We start from the raw sequence: 21,329 nt of genomic DNA on the forward strand, positions 1-21,329 counted from the left end.
CTAAGACGAAGGTGTGCTGCTTTATTCATAATTGACAAAATCTAGAAACAATCCAAACATCCGTCAACTGGTAAATAAACAGACCGTGGGATACCTGAACGATACTACTCAAAGGTAAAAAAAATTGAGCTACTGATTCACATGACACATGGAAGGCTCCCCAGTGGATCATTCGGAGTGAAAGAGGCCAGACTCAAAGTGTACATACTCTGATTCCGTTTATATGAAACTTTGGAAAAGGCAGGACCATGGAGACGTGAAGTGAGGCAGTGGTTGCTAGGGATTGGGGTGGTGGTGGCCGAAGTCATCAGGGCGGAGGAAGACTGGCTACAGAGGGGATTAAGGGTGATGGACATGCTCTATACTTTGACTCTGGTGGGAGGTCCATGACTGCATGTGTCTATCACACTTGATAATGGTGAAATGATACCTCAATAAATGTGACTTGAAACCAGACACACGAGGAAATAACGGGACCTTTTAATTAACCTTAGGAATTTCATTAGCTCCACTATTTTTGTGTGTTTAAGAAATGGGCTCAAAAAAAAAAAAATGGGCTCATTTTCCAGACAAAACTCTAATTCGAAAAGATACATGCACCCTTATGTTCATAGCAGCACTAGTCACAACAGCCAAGACATAGAAACAACCTAAATGTCCATCGGCAGATGAATGGATAAAGAAGATGTGTTATATAAATGCAATGGAACACTATTCAGCCATAAAAAAGAATGCAATAATGCCATTTGTAGCAACATGGATGGACTTAGAGATTATCGTACTAAAGTGAAGGAAGTCAGACAGAGAGAGACAAATACCATATGATATCACTTACATGTGGAATCTAACATATGACACAAATGAACTTACCTACGAAACAGAAACAGACTCATAGACATAGAGAACAGACTTGTGGTTGCCAAGGGGGAGGAGGGTGGAGGGAGGGAGTGGGAATTTGGGGTCAGCATTTGCAAACTAGTGTACACAGAATGGATAAACAACAAGGTCCTAATGTATAGCACACGGAATTATATTCAATATCCTGTGATAAACCATAATGGAAAAGAATATAAAAAGGAGTGTATGTACCTGTATGACTGAATCACTTTGCTGTACAGCAGACATTAATGCAACATTGTAAATCTACCATATTTCAATTAAAAAAAAAAGAAATGGGCTGATTTTATAAGTTTATGCAATTTCTCCCCAAATACATCTCTGTCAGCAGTATGTTTCCTATTACCAACAAAACAATAGTCAACTCACCACGTGACTTCCATTATCCAGTTCTCACTGCTGTAAATCTCAAGGGATATTTTCACCATTCCTTTGCAAATTGAAAGAATGACGTAAATGAAATGGCTTTGACAAGACAGAAGCCTTAAATAACTGGGGATTTTATAAAACTTAGATTCTGTAAGGCCAGAAGCATTACAATTTTAAGGTTTATTGGCTTTTTTCCCCTTCTCACTAAGTTTTTGAGATTTAACACAACTTTATTCTGTTATTATTTCTGGAATTTGCTTTTATCTAGATAAACTACTTAAAAATTTTGTAAAAGAGAGAACCTGTGTATAGCATTCTGCAGTTCACAGAGCGTTTTATATACATTGTCTATTGGATTTTCTCCTGCCCCTCCTATGGTAGGCCCAGCATCTTCCTATTCTAATTTTAAAGCAGAGGAAACAGGAGTTAAGACTTCTCCCAGTTCACAAGAGGCTGGGCAGACGCTCGAACCCGGGTCCTTTCATACCAAACCCCAAATGCTTGCCCCTTATTCTCTCTAGTCAAAGTTTGCGTTGTATTATTGCACAAGCTCTCAGGGGAATAAAGAATGATCCTTATCCCAGACGACTTTGTGCAGAAATTACAATTCAGAGGAGTCTTCCTCTGATGCAGGAAAATTGAAGATCTGTCCCATTTGAACGTACAGGTTAACTGAAGTTTCTACGTCTGAGTGCAGGTATAATGAAGGGTTGGTAATTAAACGAGTGAACAAAAGTAAAACCTGTGAGCGTCTGGTTCCTGGGGAGGTCATCACACCACGAAGTGTTCATTGTTGTCATCGTGTGGAGCGCCAAATGCTGTGACCGTCATCAGGAGAGGAAGAAAGAAATCAAATCACCCAAGGCACTTTGTCCAGCTCTCTCAACAGAAGAGCTTTATAATACAGAGTGGCTATTATACCCCTTTCAGTTTCACTGCATTGCTTTTATAAATAGGATGTGCTTCTCTATAAATAGCATAAAGGCAATATACTGTATAGGCCTTTGTGAAGTCGGGCTTAGAGAGAGCGGCAGGGAGCGCGACAGCGTCCCTCCCGCTGTCTGGGCGTCATCTTAGCCGCAGGCACCTGTTCAGAGACACCTGGGCCAGCCACCGTGGCTGTCCCCAGGCCAGGAAATAAATGGAAACTCGAAAAACCCAATGCAGATGAGTGATCAGAACGATTGTCTAGCCCATATTTGGGTCACTAGATTTCCTACGTCTTCCAGGCTCACTTTTTATCTGGTCTACGGCCTCTCCCTCTCTCTCTCTCCCCTCCACCCCCTACCTTCTCTGTCTGAAGATTAAGCAACAAAAGATGTTTTCTGTAAACCAAAGTAGGAAGTACAGTCGGCCTGCTCCCTGGCTGATGTACCCATGTGTAACTGTAGGGTTTAATTTTGCTCTGCATTAATCAAACAACAATAAGAGCCATAAAAACCACACTAAGAAGCATTTTAACTTAAGACCCCATGCTAAACACCCGGGGACTCAGCTCACTGTCTTCTCCGATGCCCCTGGAACAGGAATTAGATAGCAGGAGAAAGAAAAATCGAGTCGCTTTTTTCTTTGCATAGAAAGGGAGAAAACATATCATAAATTAAGGGGAGTGGGAGTGAAATCAAGGCCAGAGGTAAACGTCGTGTAATTGTGTGAGCAGCTCTCCTTCTGGGCCCTGCCAGCTGCCGCTGCCACTGCTTCTTCCTGTGTTCAGATGAAAGCCATGATGGTAGACACGTGCAGACACACAAAAGGACCTATTTGGACTGGCGTGTCAGCTCATCTTTATCAAATGTTGCACAGGTATATTTTGTTGCCATGCTTCATTACCCCAGAATGGCATGCCTGAAATGTTTGTCTCTTCTATAAACCCAATCGCTATCCCAGGCAGGCACATTTGACAGGGCAATAGACGGGTGTTTCTTTCACAGGCATGGGTTTGTAAAGGCTGGACAATTAGGGAGGGTAGGGGGAGAAAGAGAGAGAAGGGGGGAGAGGAAGAGAGGGAGAGATGGAGGAAGGTAGAGAGAGGGAGAGAGAAAGAGAGAGAGAGGAAGAGATTTGTTAAAAAAATTAAGGTGTGTGTCGTGTGTGCGTTTTCAAAGTCTTTAATAAATAAAGGGAACCTAAAGAGCTGCATAAGGAACCTGGATTGTATTTTTGAAAAGATCATTGCCCTGTGATCGGGAAACATCTTACTCAGCCAGCCAGGTGATAGATGGAAAAATATCAAGCTTTAAAAATAATTTCTGTGAAACAAAAGGAGATAGGACAAGTGTCAGGAAAGAGTACTGTCATGGTAAATAAGATGGTCATCACGAGGAGTGAAATTTGGTTTCTGTTACACGTAAGACGCTTGCATCAAAATCCACCTCTTATCTTCCGGTGGCCTCCTGGAAAATCAATATTTCAATCCTGTGTGATATAGATTAAGTTCTTGGGAATTAGAATCGGGTAGGCCTATATTTTATTTTCCCCCCTTACAGCAACTATGATAATAACTTTTGCAAATCAGAGAAGGAAGCATGAAGATTTGGGGACTCGGAGGTCCATCCGATTTCCGGCCTTTTCTCTGGGGGTGCTGTCCCCATCGTGTCCTGCAAGCTGACCTGTAGCTTCCAGGGAAGTAAGTCACCCGTGGCTGCGCTGCGAGGAGCTCCGTCCTGGGCACAGGGAGCTGTTTTCCATCTGAGTTGATATTAACACAGCATTCTTGGCAGAACTATTATCAACCATGACCTTCACTTGTTACCTAGAAAAGAAGGGAAAACAATAATCGATGGGCAATTTCAACATGGGGGTTCCCAGAAACAACAAAATGAACTATGTATTTTTTTTTTGGTGGTGGTTTTGTCAACCTCAGGGATGTCAGCTGATGCCTAGATGGAAATTTGCCGAACGCTTCTCATATCTGAGGCGGAGAGGAGAGTAAATTCCGTAACACCTGATCTCATCACCGAGCCGGCTGAGTTTGGAATTCAGGACCCTAAGGCTGCAGAGGGCGGAACGGTGCACGGCGTGTACGAAAGAGCACCCGGGAGGAGTTGGAGGTGGCTCCGCAGTCAGACACACGGATGTAGATGCCGCCGAACGAGGTGTGTTCGCTCTCCGTGGCTTAGGCAGAACCTGTCAAGAGTCTCACGTCAGTTAAGCTTAGGTCAGATTTTGTCGTGAAAGGAGCTTCGAAAATATTTTCGGTTTTCCAGTCTTTCGGGATTTTGTAATTGCAGATCAGGGACCGCACATCTGCGCTCTTTTTAATACGAAAGCCCACTCTGCCCGTCACTAAGGAGATGCGGCCTCGCACGGAAGTGCTGCACCCGGCCAGGCCCTTCAGAGGCCGGCAGGTGGCGTTGTCCCCGCAGCACCTGCGCAGTCACGTGACCTCCGTCAGCGGCTAGGACGCTAGCGGAAGGTGGCGCTTGGCTGCCAGCTGGGGACACCCCGAGGGACGGTGCTCCGTGGTCCCTGCGTCCACTGGCCGGCAGCTGCTTCTCTCGCTACTTTAAAGTTAAAGGCCTCCAGCTGCCCCGGGGCGGGGAAACCTGCCTCTGGCCGGCCCTGGCATGGGGTGCTTCAGTGCCAGCTTCTCTCTCTTCCTGGTCCCCAAGGCCCGTCCGCCTCTTGCGTGCAAGTGACCACCACCCCGAGGTCCCTTAGGCACCCAGGGTGCGTGTCACGCTGGCCGCCGACTGTTACGACTCCTGCCCCTACAGTGAGGTTTCCACGTGGACCTCCAGTTCCTCTGTGAGCCAGGCAGCCCCTCGAGCTCTGGCTGTGTTGCCTCTCGTTTGCACGGCCTCAGAAAGGTCACTCCATCACTCCTGGCCTCGGTCTTATCGTCCATAAGCTCCCTTTGAGCTTTAGTGGCCTTTGGTTACTTTTCCAACCTGGAAAAAAAAAAGGTATGTTATTATTTTCTTTTTTCAAGAATTGAGAAAGGCCAAATCTCTGTGTGTGTGTGTGTGTGTGTGTAACTCCCCTACAGTGGGAGAGTAACACATTTTTGTAACTTATGAGCCGATCTGGATGGTATTCCAAGTTTAAACTGGACTTCCCATTAAAACTTTGTAACAGAGTCTATTTATGGCCCATCAAAGAAACACACACACCACCCAGAACCTGGGATTGTACAGGCCATGAAGGCTGCATCACGACGAATGTGTGACAGCCTCCTTTGGGGAACATAATTAAATATAGTTTCACAACAAAATTTTCTCTAGAAGAATTCTCTTTGTGGGCAGCGTTTCAAGGTTTCCTTAGGCTAAATTAATTAAATGTTGTACGCTAGAGGCTGACACAGAAAGAAAAAGTGCAGGTATTTAGTAGAGATTTGTGGTGGTAGATTCCGACTCTCAGAAAACGAAAGTTTTGTGGTTGTTTGCAAGTTATCTGTATTTACAAGAAACAAAGTGAAAAACGAATTTGAGGTCTTGGAATATTTCTGTCCAGGAGACGCCTGCACTGAGGGCAGCGGTGCGGGGGATGCGTGGGAATCTTGATCTGACTCTCGCAGCCCTGGCTGGGGTGTGGGGAGCTCACCTCTCAGTGGCCCCATCCACTGACCTCTCCCGGTCCGTGAAGCCAGATGCCTTCTTTCGGCTTCTGACGGCACCCTTCCCCTCCCAGGGCTGTTTCTGACGGCACCCTTCCCCTCCCAGGGCTGTTTGGTCCTGCCCTGACCCCAACTCACCACTTCTTCCTTCCCTCCCCAGTGACTTGGCCCTGTGAACTCGGAGGGGAAACAAGGGAGGAAATAGAGGGCCTGTTATTTCATCAAAGCAGAAAAAAGCAACACTTTGGAGGTGAGTGATGGATATTGTTATGAGTGAGGTGTAGCTCCCGGCAGGTGAGCCCTGTGTTAATGAGGCGCCGCCTCCCGCTTCCTGACAGATGACTGTCATTGTTCAAACGTGCGTCAGCGTGATTGATGGCTGGGTCACCCTGCCCCTCAGTCGCAGTCAGAGGCGCTGTCTTCCTTCTTCTGCTGATGTCTCTGATCTGCTGACCCCAGGATGACCCAGCAGAGGTGGAGCTGAAATTAACATGTCATTTTCTCTAGTTAAATTAAAAAAAGGGGAAGTGGGGGCAGAAAGGAGGGAGAGAAACTTCAAAACAGAGCAAGTATGTAGCTCAACACAGAGATGTCGGTCCTGCAGAAAGTCCCAGCGGTGTTTGAGGCTAATAGCGTTGCTAATAAAGATTGAAAACATATGTTAATGCTCACGTATGTCATGTCAGTTTAGCCCAGATAAAAAAGATACCCCGCGTCTTCTCTGAGTGCGGAAAAGAAGATGGTACAGCAGCTCTTGAGCAGCTGTGCGCCCGCGACAGCTGGGGTCCCCGTTGTGCGCTGGGGTCCCCATTGGAGCCAACCTCGACCTTCCTTCGATGTTATCGAGAGCCTATCTTGCCAGTCACTGTTCTGCCGTTACCAAAATCTGTTTTAAAAAGTGTTTTCAGATCGCTGCTCAGTGTGGTGAGGACGGTTTTCTTGGCAGCTCAGGAGCGGATGTTGAGTGTTTTCACTTCGTGCGCCAGGAGACTCAGCGATTTGGAAAGAGAAAAAAAAAAGTGTTTTCACATTCACATTACATTCGAAATGTAGCCAGTCAGAGACTATTGGAGCTGGGACGTTCAAATAATTTCATTTTGCTTTTGGGATTATCACCCTACTTCATGAGAAACCGTGTGAGGTTGTCTGACTTACGCAGCTAGTTAATAACAAGTTAGTAGCAAAGCTGGATGAAACCAAATTCTTCTAACGCTTCCTCCTTGATTTTCTTTTGGAAAATAGACTCGAAATGGTCTTTTCCCCCCCTCTTCCCAATTAGTCATTTTTTTCCTCAAACTTTCACACAAATGATAACTGTTTTTTTAAAATTTTGACATATACCGTTACTGGGCAGCTAGTTTGACATAGTAATAAGTGGCTGATTTGCGTACTTCAAAAGTAAGGAGAATGCTGTGATTTCATTATGTCTTTAGACATTTTGAACATTTTTATATGACCTTTATAAGGTCTTGACTTGGGAATCTATCTAAAATTGTTAAGGGTTATCTGACCATTATCTGTTCCATCTCAGTATTAGTAGCTGAACATGACACTTGATTTTAGTAGGTAAGAAGGGGGCAGACACATCCATCAGAAAAACCTCCCCGTCTTACCATCCTCCAGGCACATGGCAAGATAAACACTCAAAAATGGATCCATAGGCTACAAACTATTAAGAAGAAGAGATGAAGCAATGTTACTATGTTGTGAATAAACTTATTTCCCCCACGTGTAAGAGAAAGATGATGGCAGATTTTAGTAGGCGTATCATCGTAATATTACATCACTGATCTCTCTCTCTAAAGTGGTTCATGCATGGGGTGTTACATAATTTTGGGGACTGAGCAATTTATCAGATCATGTCCCTTTGCAGGTGAGAACTTCTCAAAATGAGCATCACAGCGTTCAAGTTGTTTAGCTCTGATTTGCGATGGGACCCTTAGATCTTGCCTTACAGTTATTTTGGATTTTTGGAGACAGTTCTGAATACAAGCAATTTAAAATTTATCCACTAAAGCGATTCACTAACCGTATAATGAAATGATGAATATTTATATAAATTAGTTCATAACTCAGAAGAAGTCCATCGTTAGACTTAGTATTCCAAGATTTGGTTCAGAAATGGTCACGATGATTCTATAATAATTTGACAAACTGTATCATCCTAAGCAGGGAATTTGTCAGGATTCCCCTTGTGTCCGAGAATCATTTATGGTTGGGACTTCAAGGAGATCAAGTGGGTTCTCATCTGCATTGATTTCAGGAAGCACTGAATAAATACGTATTGAGAATCTACTGTGTCCTGGGCACATTCCAGCCACATCTAGGTTTAGGTAGGCAGAAAATCTCCCTGATGTAAACAAAGATGGGCATATGCCAGTTAAATCCGGTTGCCTGCATTTCTGTGTGTTACAGCTGATGGGTGGCAGGATGTGGTCAAAACTGCCCGGGTCTGGAAAAGCTACCCGTGGGGCCTTCCTTTCCTGGTCTGTAGGCAGCCCATCTACAATATCAGGGAGTGGCACTGATAATCGTCAGAGCCTCGGACCACAGTTTATAATTCTGTTCTGTCCAACACGCATCATTCTGCCCTACATTCAAAGACTACAAGGAGAAATCTGTAATTAATGAGCCACTGAAGGATTTTTTTCTTTCCTTTTTGGATTAGAAATACAATTAAAGGTCTGAACACTCAAATTAGTAGCGGATGTTGGGAGTGGTAACGGTACTCATGAGTGCGTAATCGATTTGCGTTTGGGCTGGGAGCTGACTTTTTTTTCATTTCTGGGACAAGCCACTTAATCACATTTGGGTTAAAAAGCAGCGACCAGTGAGGAGAGGACGGGGGCTGGGTGACAATGGGAATCAGGCTATCGTCCTGACGGCCCAGCCTTGCTGGTTCAGGCTGATTCTCGACGTACAGGCTCAGAGGAGGAACCTCCAGATAGGAGAGAATGAATCTGTCAGATCCATTTTTCTTCTTTTTCTTGAGAGTGAATTTATTTTTCATGTTTTGAAAGGAGTTTGTGACCATGTTGCCACAAAATCCTTTTTCTCCTGGAATCACATTTCCATTTTCGTTTCTAACAAAGCACGTATTTGGGTCTCAATATCTCATTGGTTCATCTCTCTCTGTCCTAACAATCCTTTGCATTTCACACTTTATGCCAAAGAAAGAAATGTTGTGAATGCAGCTCACAATGATGATGGATTACAACGTGAGGCATCGTGGCCGGCGAGTTGGCCAGATTACCCGAGCCTGCCATCCTGCTGACTTGGGTCTGAATTATGGAGAAGATGAATTTTGGAATCTTTTCTGCTGCTAGGACAATGAATAAGCTTTGTTAGTAGACAGTAGAAACGTTGGGGGACACAGGGATTGTGTAGCCTCAGATATACAGCAAAATGGGGTCTGGCTAGACTTTGGCCGACATCCAAGAGCCCAGAAGTACAAAACACAGAAGGGAAGATGGAGAAGGCCCCGGGATCCGTCCTGCAGACTCTGAAGCCCCCCTCCTATCTTCTCCTTCCCTGTCTGGACCGCTGACCTCTGGCCGAGGGAAGGTCAAGGTCTGGCTGGGAAGTACACATGGTCACTTCAGGTCAACGTCCAGTGACTCCTGGCAACTTTTTTTCCTCCCCAGTTCCTTTACTCACCTTGTAACTTTAAAACCTTGTCAATCCATTAAGGATCACCTTCCCTGGACCAGATCCTTCAGCACATAACTGATTAGAGAGAATAGTTTGACGCCCTGACGTGTGCACCCCAGTCTGCTCACCTCGGAGCATCTGAGGTCCCCTGACCTCTCACGGTGACCTACCTTCCCTCTGGTCTGTGCTCCGGTCTTCCCCCCATCCCCTGAGGGCTCCTGCTCCAGCAGTAATGTCTCCTACTCTTCTTTCTGTGGTTTTCGATTTCTCATCCTCCATCGGCTCTGTCCTCTCAGCATTTACGTTCCTCAGATTGTTCTCCTCCTGTCAAACCCTCCCTTAGCGCCTTGTCTCTGCCCCATTTCTCTGGTCTTTACAGCCACCGAGACCCCCAACTCACTGCCTATCCGTCCCCAGCCCCCCACCCAACAAGGCAGGGATGGTGACTTTGTCCTGACCAGCCCCTGTATTCTTTACCCACTAGACCTCTGCAGGTTTGCTGTGCTTGACCAGCTTGGCTTCCTTGTGAGCCTTATCCTGGGTTTTTCCTACTCCCTGTCTGTTTCTTCTCACTCATTAGACCTTTTCCCCCACCTCTGTTTTTCATATATTGCTGTTCTACATGGCTTTACCTTTCCCTCCCTCCCTCCCCCTCCCCCCTCCCTCCCTCGGACCTCTCTTTCCACCCCCTCTTTCTTTCTCTATTCCCCAGAAGTTTCTTTGCAGTCAGCCTTATTAAGGCTGAAGCCTCCTAAATCTGAACCTCTAACCCTGAATGCTCATCTGAAACCCAGAACTACCTCCCCTAGTTGCCTGTAGGACATTCCCTTCTGGACCAACTTACTCCTTCTTTGCTTGACTCATTGGTCTAAGCAGTGTTTACTGAAGGTCTCTGTGCCAGGTGCTGGGCCAGGCCCCGGAAAAACAATAGTGAAAAATTCAGTCTCTGCCCGCAGGCAGTGTGTTGTTTAGCGGCTGGATTCCGACAAGAAAGCAAGAATTTCTAGTATATTCTCACGTGGCTGTGATGGTGGTGATGACCGTATGTCATGGCAGCAGTTTACGATGTGGAGGGAGAGCTGCGCTGAGTCTTCTAACACATGAGGGTCCGTTTGCTTAGGTCTTCTATGACTTTCATCTGTGTTTTAAAATTTTCAATATACGGATCCTGAATATGTTTTGTTAAGTATATAAGTAAGAATTTCATTTTCTTTGGAGTGATTGCAAATAATACTATTTTAAATTTTGATTTCCTTAGTTCATGGTTAATATATCGAAATGGAATTGCCTTTTGTGTGTTAATCTTGTTTCTGCAAACTTGCTGAACTCACCTTCTAGTTCTGAGAGTTTTCTTGCAGATTCTTTGGGATTTTATCTGCAAATAAGGATAGTTTGATTTCCTCCTTTCCAATCTATTATATTTTTATTTATTGTTTTCTTGCCTTATTGCAGTTCCTGGAACTTCCAGGAAGATGTTGAATCAGAGAGAATGGATATTCTTGCCTTGTTCCTGATCTTAGGAGAATAACACTGAGTGTTTCATCATTAAGTATAATGTTAGATGTAGGTTTTTTGGAGAAGTTCTTTATTAAGTTGAGGAAGTATCCTTGTATTCCTAGTTTTCTGACAGTTTTTTAAAAAATTATGAATGGATTCCATACGGACAGAGAACATACTCCGCATTATTTCAATTTTTAAAGGTTTGTTTTATGGTCCAGAATATCAACATATGGTCTTTTTTTCTTGGTAATAATGTCCCTTTTTTGTCTCTAGTAATTTTCTTTGCTCTGAAGTCTACTTTATCTGATATTGATATTGCTACTCCAGCTTTTTGTGAATAAACGTTTGCATGATATATTGTTTTCCATCCTTTTACTTTCAATGTATCTATGTGTTTGAATTTGAAATGAATTTCTTTTAAGCAGCATATAGTGGGTCCTGTTCTTTTCATGTATTGCATCAGTCTCTGCTTTTTACTCTATGTATTTACACCATTTACACCTAAAGTGGTTATTGATGTGATGAGACTTAGGTCTGCCGTTTTATGGTTAGTTTTCTGTATGTTTCCTTTGCTTTTTGTTTCTCTACTCCTATTTTCTTGCCGTCCTGTGGGTTACTTGAACATGTTTTAGGATTCTGCCTTGATTTGTTTATTGTATTTTTGAGTGTATCTCTTTGTGTAGTTTTCTTGGTGTTTGCTCTGGTGTTACAATTACACATGTGACTTATCATGGTCTACTGGTAGCAGCATTTTACCACTTTGAGTGAAGTGTGTACACCTCGCTTCCACTTAGGTCCCTTTACCTGCTCTACACTTAAATATGACTTTATTGAGTGTGTTATCTCTTTCTTTCAACCATCATATATTATTTAGAAAATTCACAAGGAAAGGATAATTGATTATATACTCTCATACTTCTACTCTTTCCTTTGCTCTTTTTTCTTTTCTAATGCTACAAAATTTCTTCATTTTTTCATTTTCTTTACATTTGAAGGACTAACTTTAAGCATGCTTTAAGAGCTGGTCTGCTAGTCCGAAATTCTTTTCTTTTTTCCTTTCATCTAAGAGTGTTTTTATTTCTCCATCATCCCTGAAGGATAGCTTTACTGGTTGACAATTCTCCTCTTTTAGCACTTGAAAACTGTTGTGGCACTTCCTTCTGGCCTCTGTGATTTCTACTGAGGGATCTGTTGTCACTTGAATTCATGTTCCCCTAAAGGTAATGTATCATTTTTCTCTAAATGCCTTCAAGAGTTTTTCTGTCCTTAGTTTTCAGCAGTTTAATTATGATATGACTTACCATAAATTTCTTGGGGGTTATTGTATTTGAGTTTTATTCAATTTGCTGAATCTATAGGTTTAAGGTGTTCACCAAATTTGAGAAGTTTTCATCCATTATTCCCTCAGATACTCTTTAGCTCCACAGTTTTTCTCCTCACCTTCTGAGAGGATCTGATATGAATGTTTGGTCTTTTGTTATTGACCCCAGGTCTCTGAGCCTTGGTTCATTTTTTTGGTAGCTCTCTGTTGTTCAGTCTGGGTACGTTTTATTGATCTGTCCTTCTGTTCCTCGATTCCATCTTCTGTCTTCTCCATTACACTGTTGGACACTCTACTATTTAAAAAATTTCTAATATTGTATTTTTCAGTTCTGTTATTTCCATTTGGTTCTTTTTTATGACCTCTATTTCTTTGCTGGTATTTCTCTGCTTTTTCATTTGTTTCAAGATATAGCATAATTGTTTACTGAAGCATTTTTATAATGGATGCTTTAAAATTCTCGTCAAATAATTCTAACATCTGATTCATCTTACTGTTAACATCAGTTGATGGACTTTTCTCATTCAGCTTGTGATTTTCTGATTCTTGGTATTATGGGAGATTTTTAAAATTGTATCCTGGACATTTTGAGTATTATGTTAGGAGTCTCTGGGACTTTTTAAGTATTTTATTTTAGAAGGCAGTCACTCTATTTAAGCTTTGCCTGTAGATCCTAGTCTAGCTTTATAGGCTGTGGTTCCAAAAGCAATCAAAATTTTCAGACCCTTTGTGGTGCCAGTTTGGTCTGCTTGGCTTATCTTGTGCTGCTGGTGTTCAGATTGGTTCCTATTGGTGCTGCCTGGGAGGGTACCAGGAGATTCCCCAGGCTGGGCCACCTGGTGTATCGAGGTAGGGGAGGAGAGTCTCTGACCTGCAGGGATAAAGAGGTTTCCTATACCTGGGCACTTTATGATGGAAGTCCCCTTACTCATGCTGCCCCGTGCCTCTTGGGGGAGAGGGGTTTGAGGTGAATGAGAGCACATGTCATAAAAAAATGAGATAAGGAAATGAACAAAGGCAACGTGGTCATGATGGAGAATGTGGGTTAGAAGCCAGATGGATGAGCAAAAACCAAGAGACAAAGAGAGAGGAAGTTAGGTGAACTGCCAGGGTTCCATTAACTAGGATGGTCAGTGCCGATAGTACATGGTTGGGAGTCAGATGTAAAATGGTCAGTCCAGCACTGGGCATATTAAATTTAAGGATCTCTAGAACATATTTTTGAATCTCTTGAAGTTAAGAACTCTAAGTTGCTACCTCACGTTTGGGGGGACAAAGGCAGTGTTGGTGTAGACATAGCGTCAGGGGTAGAGAGGTTGAGGACTCAAGACTGAATTTGGAGCCATTCATGTTGTGGGTAAAACAAAGCAGAAGAGACACATGAACCGAACAACAGCATAAAATCATCAACAACACACACGTTTGACTGCGGTTGCCCTACTGAGTTAGGGGAGTGAATGTTATTGGAATACAGGAAAATGTAAAACATTCAGGTTTGTTCAAGATTACATGTAATTACGTACTTCATGTAAAATATTCAGATATGGTCAGGATTACATGTAATTTTTGTGTAAGTAAATATGTGGTAGATTATTTTGAACAATGCCAGGGTTTTGTATTGTCTCTTGTACAAGCTTTATGACAACAAACACACATTCTAACCATGAACGTGGAATACATGAGGCTGCACAGATCGCTTTCAGGTTTGACCTCCTTGCACTGAGCTTATAGCCAGTCCTTTCCAGAGCATAGTTCATTTTAGTGAACCCTGTTCTGACATTGGTACCCATCATAACATTGGTAATCATAACATGAATTCTCCTGGAAGTTCCTTTGAATTAAATTAAGTCACATACAATTTGAATATTGAAAGAAAGTAATGACTTTCTTTAAAAAACATAAATATTGCCACTAAATATAATGACCTAAGGCCTCAAAATTAAAATTCTGTTAATATCAGTAAAGGTAAAGGTGAAATACAAGACGTTTCTGGAAAGAAATGTACTGATACAAAATGATAGTCCTAAAAATCTTCATATATCTCGTTCCCATAATAATACTTCTAAGAGCTTATTCTGAGGCATGATTCAGAGATTATTTTAGAAAAAATTACTGGTAACTTACTTGATCGATGGGAAACTCTGTCCATAGGTTTCTGTGGAGAAGATCTTGAATTCAGTAGAAATGCTGTGCTCCTCATGAGTCTGTCTGAGTCTCTCTCACGATCTTACTGAACACAGGAGGACCAGAGACACAGGAGGAATGGAGGCGTAGGAGGACCAGAGGGCAGGTTGTCAAGGCACGTGGTCTTGACACGGGGGTGGCGGAGTTGTGTTGGGAAGTTCACAGCGCCTCACATTGGGGAGCCCCTCAATCCCTCCTCCTTTCTCTTTCCCTCTCGTCCTTTCCCCTCTCCATTCCTCCTTTTAATGGTTTAAAATGAGGAGTGGAGAGGGGTAGAATAAACATTTAACAACACGTCTTGATTTTGAGAAGGATGCAGATGTGAACCAGTGGTCATAAATTAATGAGGCCCTATCTTAAGAGCTCTGGATACAATACTGGGCATAGTTTTACACTTCTGGGGATTTGCATTAAGGAGTGTTTAATCCTGGTGAAGCCACTGTCTTAACAACACAAAAAGTCCCTTAGACTCACTTGGCTGAATGTTTCAGGAACTAAGGATTTGCCAGGTCTAGTGAGCACACACCCGGGGAAATGTGCAAGCTATTATAATTTTCCTGAGATGAGAAGGATCCCACAGCTTTGCCAAGTTATCTGCTTTAAGACACAACAACCATCTAGAAGGTTGAGTTCTGCAGAGAACATGCAAAGCGCTGACATGGGCACAGGGAAGCTGCATCTGAAAAAGGTAGCAAAGTGGTTATGCTATTTGGGGGTGATGGGTAGGTAAAGAATTCGGGCTGAGCCCAGCTGCTGAAGGAGGGCTCTCTCTGTCTCTGTCTCTCTCTCAATTTTTTTCCTTGAAAGTAAGTAGGCTGCTGAATCCATTCAGTTGTGTCAAATTATTTTTTAAGTAAAAAGCTGCAACATCTGAATTCAACTCAAAAAAGCCTGGCAATTCAGGGGGACGGCAGGAAATCCTGCGTGAGCCTCGGCCTCTGCTCAGGGCACCGTGCCAGGAAGAACAGCTCCTGAGAGCCGGGATAGAACACTTCTTGGGTTTTGTAACCTTGCCTCTGATCTTGGCTGCTTTAGGAAATTGTACTTTAAACCCCTTGGGGCAAGATGGTGGGAGATTGCTAGGCTGACTACATTGAAGGCGGGGTAGAACTCTCAGTACTCAGACGTAGAAGCTATTTTGACTTGAATTCTGGCAATTTCAAAGAGATTGTCAAGGCGGACCCGCCAAGGAAGGTACTTGCACGAATGTGACTCACTGGGACACAGAGCGTCAAGGAGGAAGCTTTGTCCTTCTACAGGGTAGTAAGTCTCTCTCGTAGGACCCGAAGTGCTCCCTCTCCTCGACACATTCGTAAAGCAACAGCACGTCTTTTCTGAGGGTAGTAACAATAACACGGTCACAACTTTGAAATACACAGAACGTACGACAGAGCAATGAAAGTCATCATACCCCAGCTTGTCAATGGAAAAGCGGTATTTCACTATTTTTTTCCTTCTCTGATGATGAGCTCATTTTTTTCGTAAGTTGACTAGATGTTCGTTTTGCGTGTATGTGTGAGAATTGTCTGTGAACATCGTTCTCTATTGCGTTTTGTATTCATCTTTTTGTTATTAGTCTGTAACAGTTTTAAATATTAAGAATATTCTCTCGGTTGGCCACGCGTGTTGCCTTTGTGTGTGCACACACATACAGAGATACTTCTTTCTTCCCTAAAGGGGTTATCTTATTTTCAGACTTACTTAAAGAATGGGAGCATTAGTTTGAAAGAGCGGGGTCCGTACAGAGGAGCACATTATGTGTGGGTCATTGACCATCAGGGGTGCGGATCTACAGGGATCCGTGAAGTGCTGGAGAGACAGAGCCACATTCTGGGTCTCGGGTAACCGCCTTTCCTGTCTCTCCAGGATGTCGGGGATTCCTTATCCACGGGCGGCTGTTAAGGCTTTCCGAAGCTTACTGTTTTTATTGTTATCTTGACTGTGGATCCCTGGTCTACACTCTCCATTTGACCCCATTCAGATGCACGTTAGTCCCAACTGTTCTTTGGAATTAGAACAAGTGGGTTTTGGCATCAAACAGGCTTGGGTGCCAATGGTCTTGTCACTTAGCGAGGGATATTCGCCTGACTCCTCAAGGTCACAAGAGTGATGAAAAATGCTGGTCTCACAGGACTGATGTCAGGATATCTATATGTATACAAATAGGTGTGCATACATACACACAGTACACATACATACACACATTCACATACACATACACACAGATTCTCGTATATACACATACATATAAACGCACACATACACAATATATACACGCGTATATCACACATATACATACACACATATATATACACACAGATATACACATAGACTTACATGAGTATACACACATACACATGATACATATATACATACGTGCACACATATACACAAAAATACACACATATATATATCCATACACACTTATGCGCATATAAACTTATACATAAATACATAGATACACACACATACACACACATATGAGAGAGAGGACACCTACACACAGTAGGTCTGCAAGTGGAGAAGCTTAGCACAGCATCATGCACTCCGAGAGGGCAACTGAACAGCATCCTGATTACATGTGATACAAAATCTAATTCTCATTTCCTGTTCTTTCACTTATAACAACAGCACTGTGGGCTGTAGAGACAGGATTCAAAGAACAGACAGGACAGGCCGCACGGCAGTGCTCTGAGCCGCACTTCATAGCAGGTGGTGTCAGCAATGCTGGCGAAGTGCCGTAGATCAGGGCACTGCTCAGTTTACAACCATTTCGCGAGGGCGACCAGATGCTGTGAATGAAGCACGTTTTAGAAGAGGGAAGAGGGAAGCGCAGAACTGCCTGCTGGGCTGTTAACTCTTTCCCAGTCTCCACGTGTTTGTGATACGAAGTCTGAAACTACATGGGAGCTAACAGTGGGGTTCATAATATCCGTACTAGTGCTTCGGGACCTGTAGAGAGACACAACTTCCACATACATTTTAAGCCTAGAAAATACCTTTAAAATCCTTTCAGATGGGAGTTAAAGCGCTTTCTGTTTCCTCAGGTCGAGTGTTGGGGGCGTACTTTAACAAGTTTTAGTGCCCGCCCCTCACCACTGCCCAGCAACTTGGAGTCTGCCCTGAGCACCTGCTTGGCCCTCTGCCCGTCCGCGGCTCTAGCATCCTTCTTCCCGTTCTAGAAGGAGTTCACAGGAGACTAGGGCCTTGGCTGAGGGCCTCGGTGTCATGTCTAGGCTCAAGGTGGATTCTGCTCTTATCTTGAACACTTAGTTTAGTATTTGGGCGTTTGGCTTGGTCCGGGGGTCATATACCTGCATGGAGGCATGTGTGAACCTGTGCGGCCCCTTCCAGCCCGACACCTTCGTACAGCCCCTCTGTTGGAAACCTTCCCCCACCCCTACCTTGCTTCTATGTGAACTTGCCCTTCTCAGTGACCCAGGGGATTCCAGGCACCGGCTCTGAATCTGGGCACCTGGGGATGGTCCCTTCCAGCTGGCAAGCTGTCTGCTGGGAAAGGCCAGGTCTCTCTCTGCCAGTGACCATGTGGTGTGAAGAGCTGTGACAGGGAGTGAGGTCTGTGCACTTCCAGGCCCAGGTTTTCCATCCCACAAAACGACTTTCCGCACCAAGAGATGTTAGAAATCCATGGATCACTGCGTATTAAGAATTCTCATGCTGCTCTTGTATCTAACCCACCAGGAGCCGATGTCCAGCCTGTGTTGAACCGTCTCCTTGGTCCTGCTCAGCTCACGTGCATATCCTCCCCCGAGATCGCAGCCCTTTTCTCTCAGCCCTATTAACACGTCATCTGTAGACAATTTATATTTTCAATCTGTTTTCAATTCAGAGTCCTTCTCAAAATCTGCTTTCACTTCAGTTTCTTCCTCAGTTTCAATACCTTCATCCTTTCCTACGGAACCTCCTGTATCTCCCCCAGATGACAGGCCACAGCTAAATGGTACCTGCCTCTGACCCACCTTGAATCCCACCACACTCCATCCCCCATTAAACACCAACATGAAAAGGTAGTTCTTTAGATGAGGAAGCTCACAATGATGCAGTCAGCTCACAAATGAGCTTGGGGGAGGGGACCAGGGGATCGTTAACAGCAGGACCCAAGGATGGAACTGGGGCTAGACTTGGAGAAGAAGTGACCAGAGGATAAAGCGCAGAGGGTATCCATTCGTTGGACATTGAGGAGCATCTGCCTTAGCATGAGCTATGCGTTGTGAAGGTGACCCAATAACTCCCTGGCTGATTCCTTTACGGAACATCACGTGGTGACTACAGCACAGGCTCTAGAGACTGACGTCCTGGTCCAAGACCCAGTGCTGCCAGGCAGAACCTGCATCCCTGGGTACATTAAACCCTTTTGCTTCAGTTTACGCGTCTGTAAAATGGGGATAAGAGCAGCTATCTTATAAGATTTGGGGAAGAATACATGAATTCATCCATGAAAAGTACTTAGAACAATTCCTGGCATCCTATAGTGTTCGATAAACACTAATACAATTATTAGCAGTGGTAATAATTGTTATTCTATTGTGAAGCAAGTCCCATAGAATAGTTGAGGTGAGAATGAATGGGAATGTAATGGGCTGGTGGCAGGTATGGCCCTTCCCAGCTTTACACGTACCAGACTATGAAATACTTTATTACCTTCGTGCTATTTTACTCACCAGTGAGTTTATGATTGTGAGTGTATCTCTGCCCGGATTAACACAGACTGAAGGAAAAGCAGTCCTTGGCTTTCAAAAATGTCCAGTTTTATGTCAGCAATTTCAGAAACACTTTACCCAGTTGATTGAGCTCACATGGCCTCTTTCTATATGCATGACAGGATAAGAGGGAAAATATTAAATTATTTTCCCCCATATTTTTTTTTTTTTTGCTTCTTTTCCCCTCAGTAATCTGATAAGTTGATGTGTGGGATGAAAGTATGTTCTCTGCGTCTGGATTTCCTATTGTTCCTCTGCCGCCTCCCCCTTATCTGCACTGGTTCCTCTACAGAACTAATGACTTGAGCTACTACAGACACCCCTTCGTTTGTCTGTTTGGCCGAGACATAGCTTTGCAAGGGTTTCTAATACTGACCCCAAGACCACAGAGGAATAGTTTCATAAAACTATGCTCTTAATGCTTTGCCTTGAACGTAAAGGCTACCTGTCAACTCAGTCCAGATGTATGATTGATTTATTTAAAGCCGCTAGAATGTAGGGCTCATAAAGGAGAGTGGCTGTGAAGTACTTACAACATTGCCTAGGAAGTCGCACTCCGGCCAGTGTGGGAGCAGAATCTGTTCCTTACAGAATCCGCACTGGGAGCAGCTCAGACAACGGGTGCGTTTACTGAGCCCTGCTCTATGCCAAACGCTTACATTCATGATCTCATGGCAGTCTTAGCACAGCCGGGGGAGATGATATTATTTTCTGTTCTACAGTCTAGAAAAGAGAGGTTCAAAAGAAGTGAAATGGCTTTCCCCAAATCAAAGAGCAAATAAGTGGCAGAACTGGGATGGGTGGCCTATTCCATCATTAGTCGATAATTCGGTAATCGTTATTGAAGGAAAAACACATGATAGAACAGGCTTGGCTCTGTGTGATTTAGAGCCTGGGCTCTTAATCATTCATTTTAGTTTGTTATATACTACAGGGACTTGGAAGTGAGGGCCAATGGGTTTCCTCAAACGAAATCTGGGTAAATACACAGTGAATTCCAAAATATTGGGTTGGCCAAAAAGTTCAGTCGGGTTTTTCCATACATATGAACCTGAACGAACTTTTTGGCCAACCCAATAATTATTGTATTTCGAATAGTTTACACAGACCTCTTGCCAATTACAGAAAGTAGCCAATTTCAGGCAATAGGGATAAGTTATTGAGCATTTGTAACTTCTCTGGATTGCACTTACTTCTCCTGTTTGCCAAAACGGTGGTGTTGTGTCATTTCCATTGAAGGCTATCAAATATGATGTTTGGTATTAATTTATGGTCATCGGCCGACTAAAGATACATTCTGCTTTTTTCTTGGTTAAAATTTCTCTAGAATTCATTCCTTACCTGGAAATAAAACAGGAGGATGTGCTTTTCAGCTGCTCATGTTACCAGACAGGTCTGTGGGGACTTTGCTGTGACAAGCCTTCCAGAGTTGAGGGTGGCCTGAAGTCTTGGAAGGGGTGCTGGAGTTTGTGGGGAGTGGGGAGCTGCTGGGACACAATGCCTGCAGGAGCCATTGGTGGTAGGAGAAAGGTGGGTGTGATTTCCAAAACGACAAGTCAGAGAACAGATCACACCATCTCCAGGGGCTGAAAAGCAAGAGAGCTAGTAGCAGTTTCTCGCCTTTGGAAAATGTATCTTATCTTCTGCCAGGGCCCTTCTTGTAATTATTCATTCTTTTCTGACATGCAGATTGGATATTTGGGACCAGTTCCTAGAGATGCCCTTGAAAGTGAGAAACTCTCAAGTGCACCAATGGATATTTGTGCCTTGGTCTCATTTATCTTTTTATTTATTTGTTTAAATTAAAAAAAAATTGAAGCATAGTTGATTTACAATGTTGTGTGAATTTCTGCTGTACAGCAAAGTGATTCAGTTATACATATATATACATTTTTTGTGTGTGACAAGGAACTAATATTTATTAAGCCCTTAATGTATGCTAAATACCAACATTATACTTTAAATTTTAAAAATTTTATTATGGTAAGAACACTTAACATGAGATCTAACCTTTTAAATTTTGAAGCAATTTTTAAGTCGGCCGTACTTTTTTTTTTTTTAATATTCTTTTCCATTATGGTTTATCATAGGATACTGAATATAGTTCCCTGTGCTGTACAGTAGGACCTTG

General features: G+C 43.4%; 1 long non-coding RNA gene across 1 annotated transcript in view; it reads left to right on the forward strand.

Moving 5' to 3' along the window:
* Positions 1-553: 553 nt before the first annotated feature.
* LOC309639750 overlaps positions 554-21,329 on the forward strand; it is a 188,957-nt gene continuing 168,181 nt past the window's right edge. The window contains exons 1-2 of the long non-coding RNA XR_014251835.1: positions 554-4,361; positions 5,982-6,071. This is a non-coding gene — a long non-coding RNA (uncharacterized lncRNA). The remainder of the gene's footprint in view (positions 4,362-5,981; positions 6,072-21,329) is intronic.

The sequence above is a fragment of the Balaenoptera physalus genome (assembly GCF_965194825.1).
Source record: "Balaenoptera physalus genome assembly, chromosome: 12".
NCBI classification, from domain to species: domain Eukaryota; kingdom Metazoa; phylum Chordata; class Mammalia; order Artiodactyla; family Balaenopteridae; genus Balaenoptera; species Balaenoptera physalus.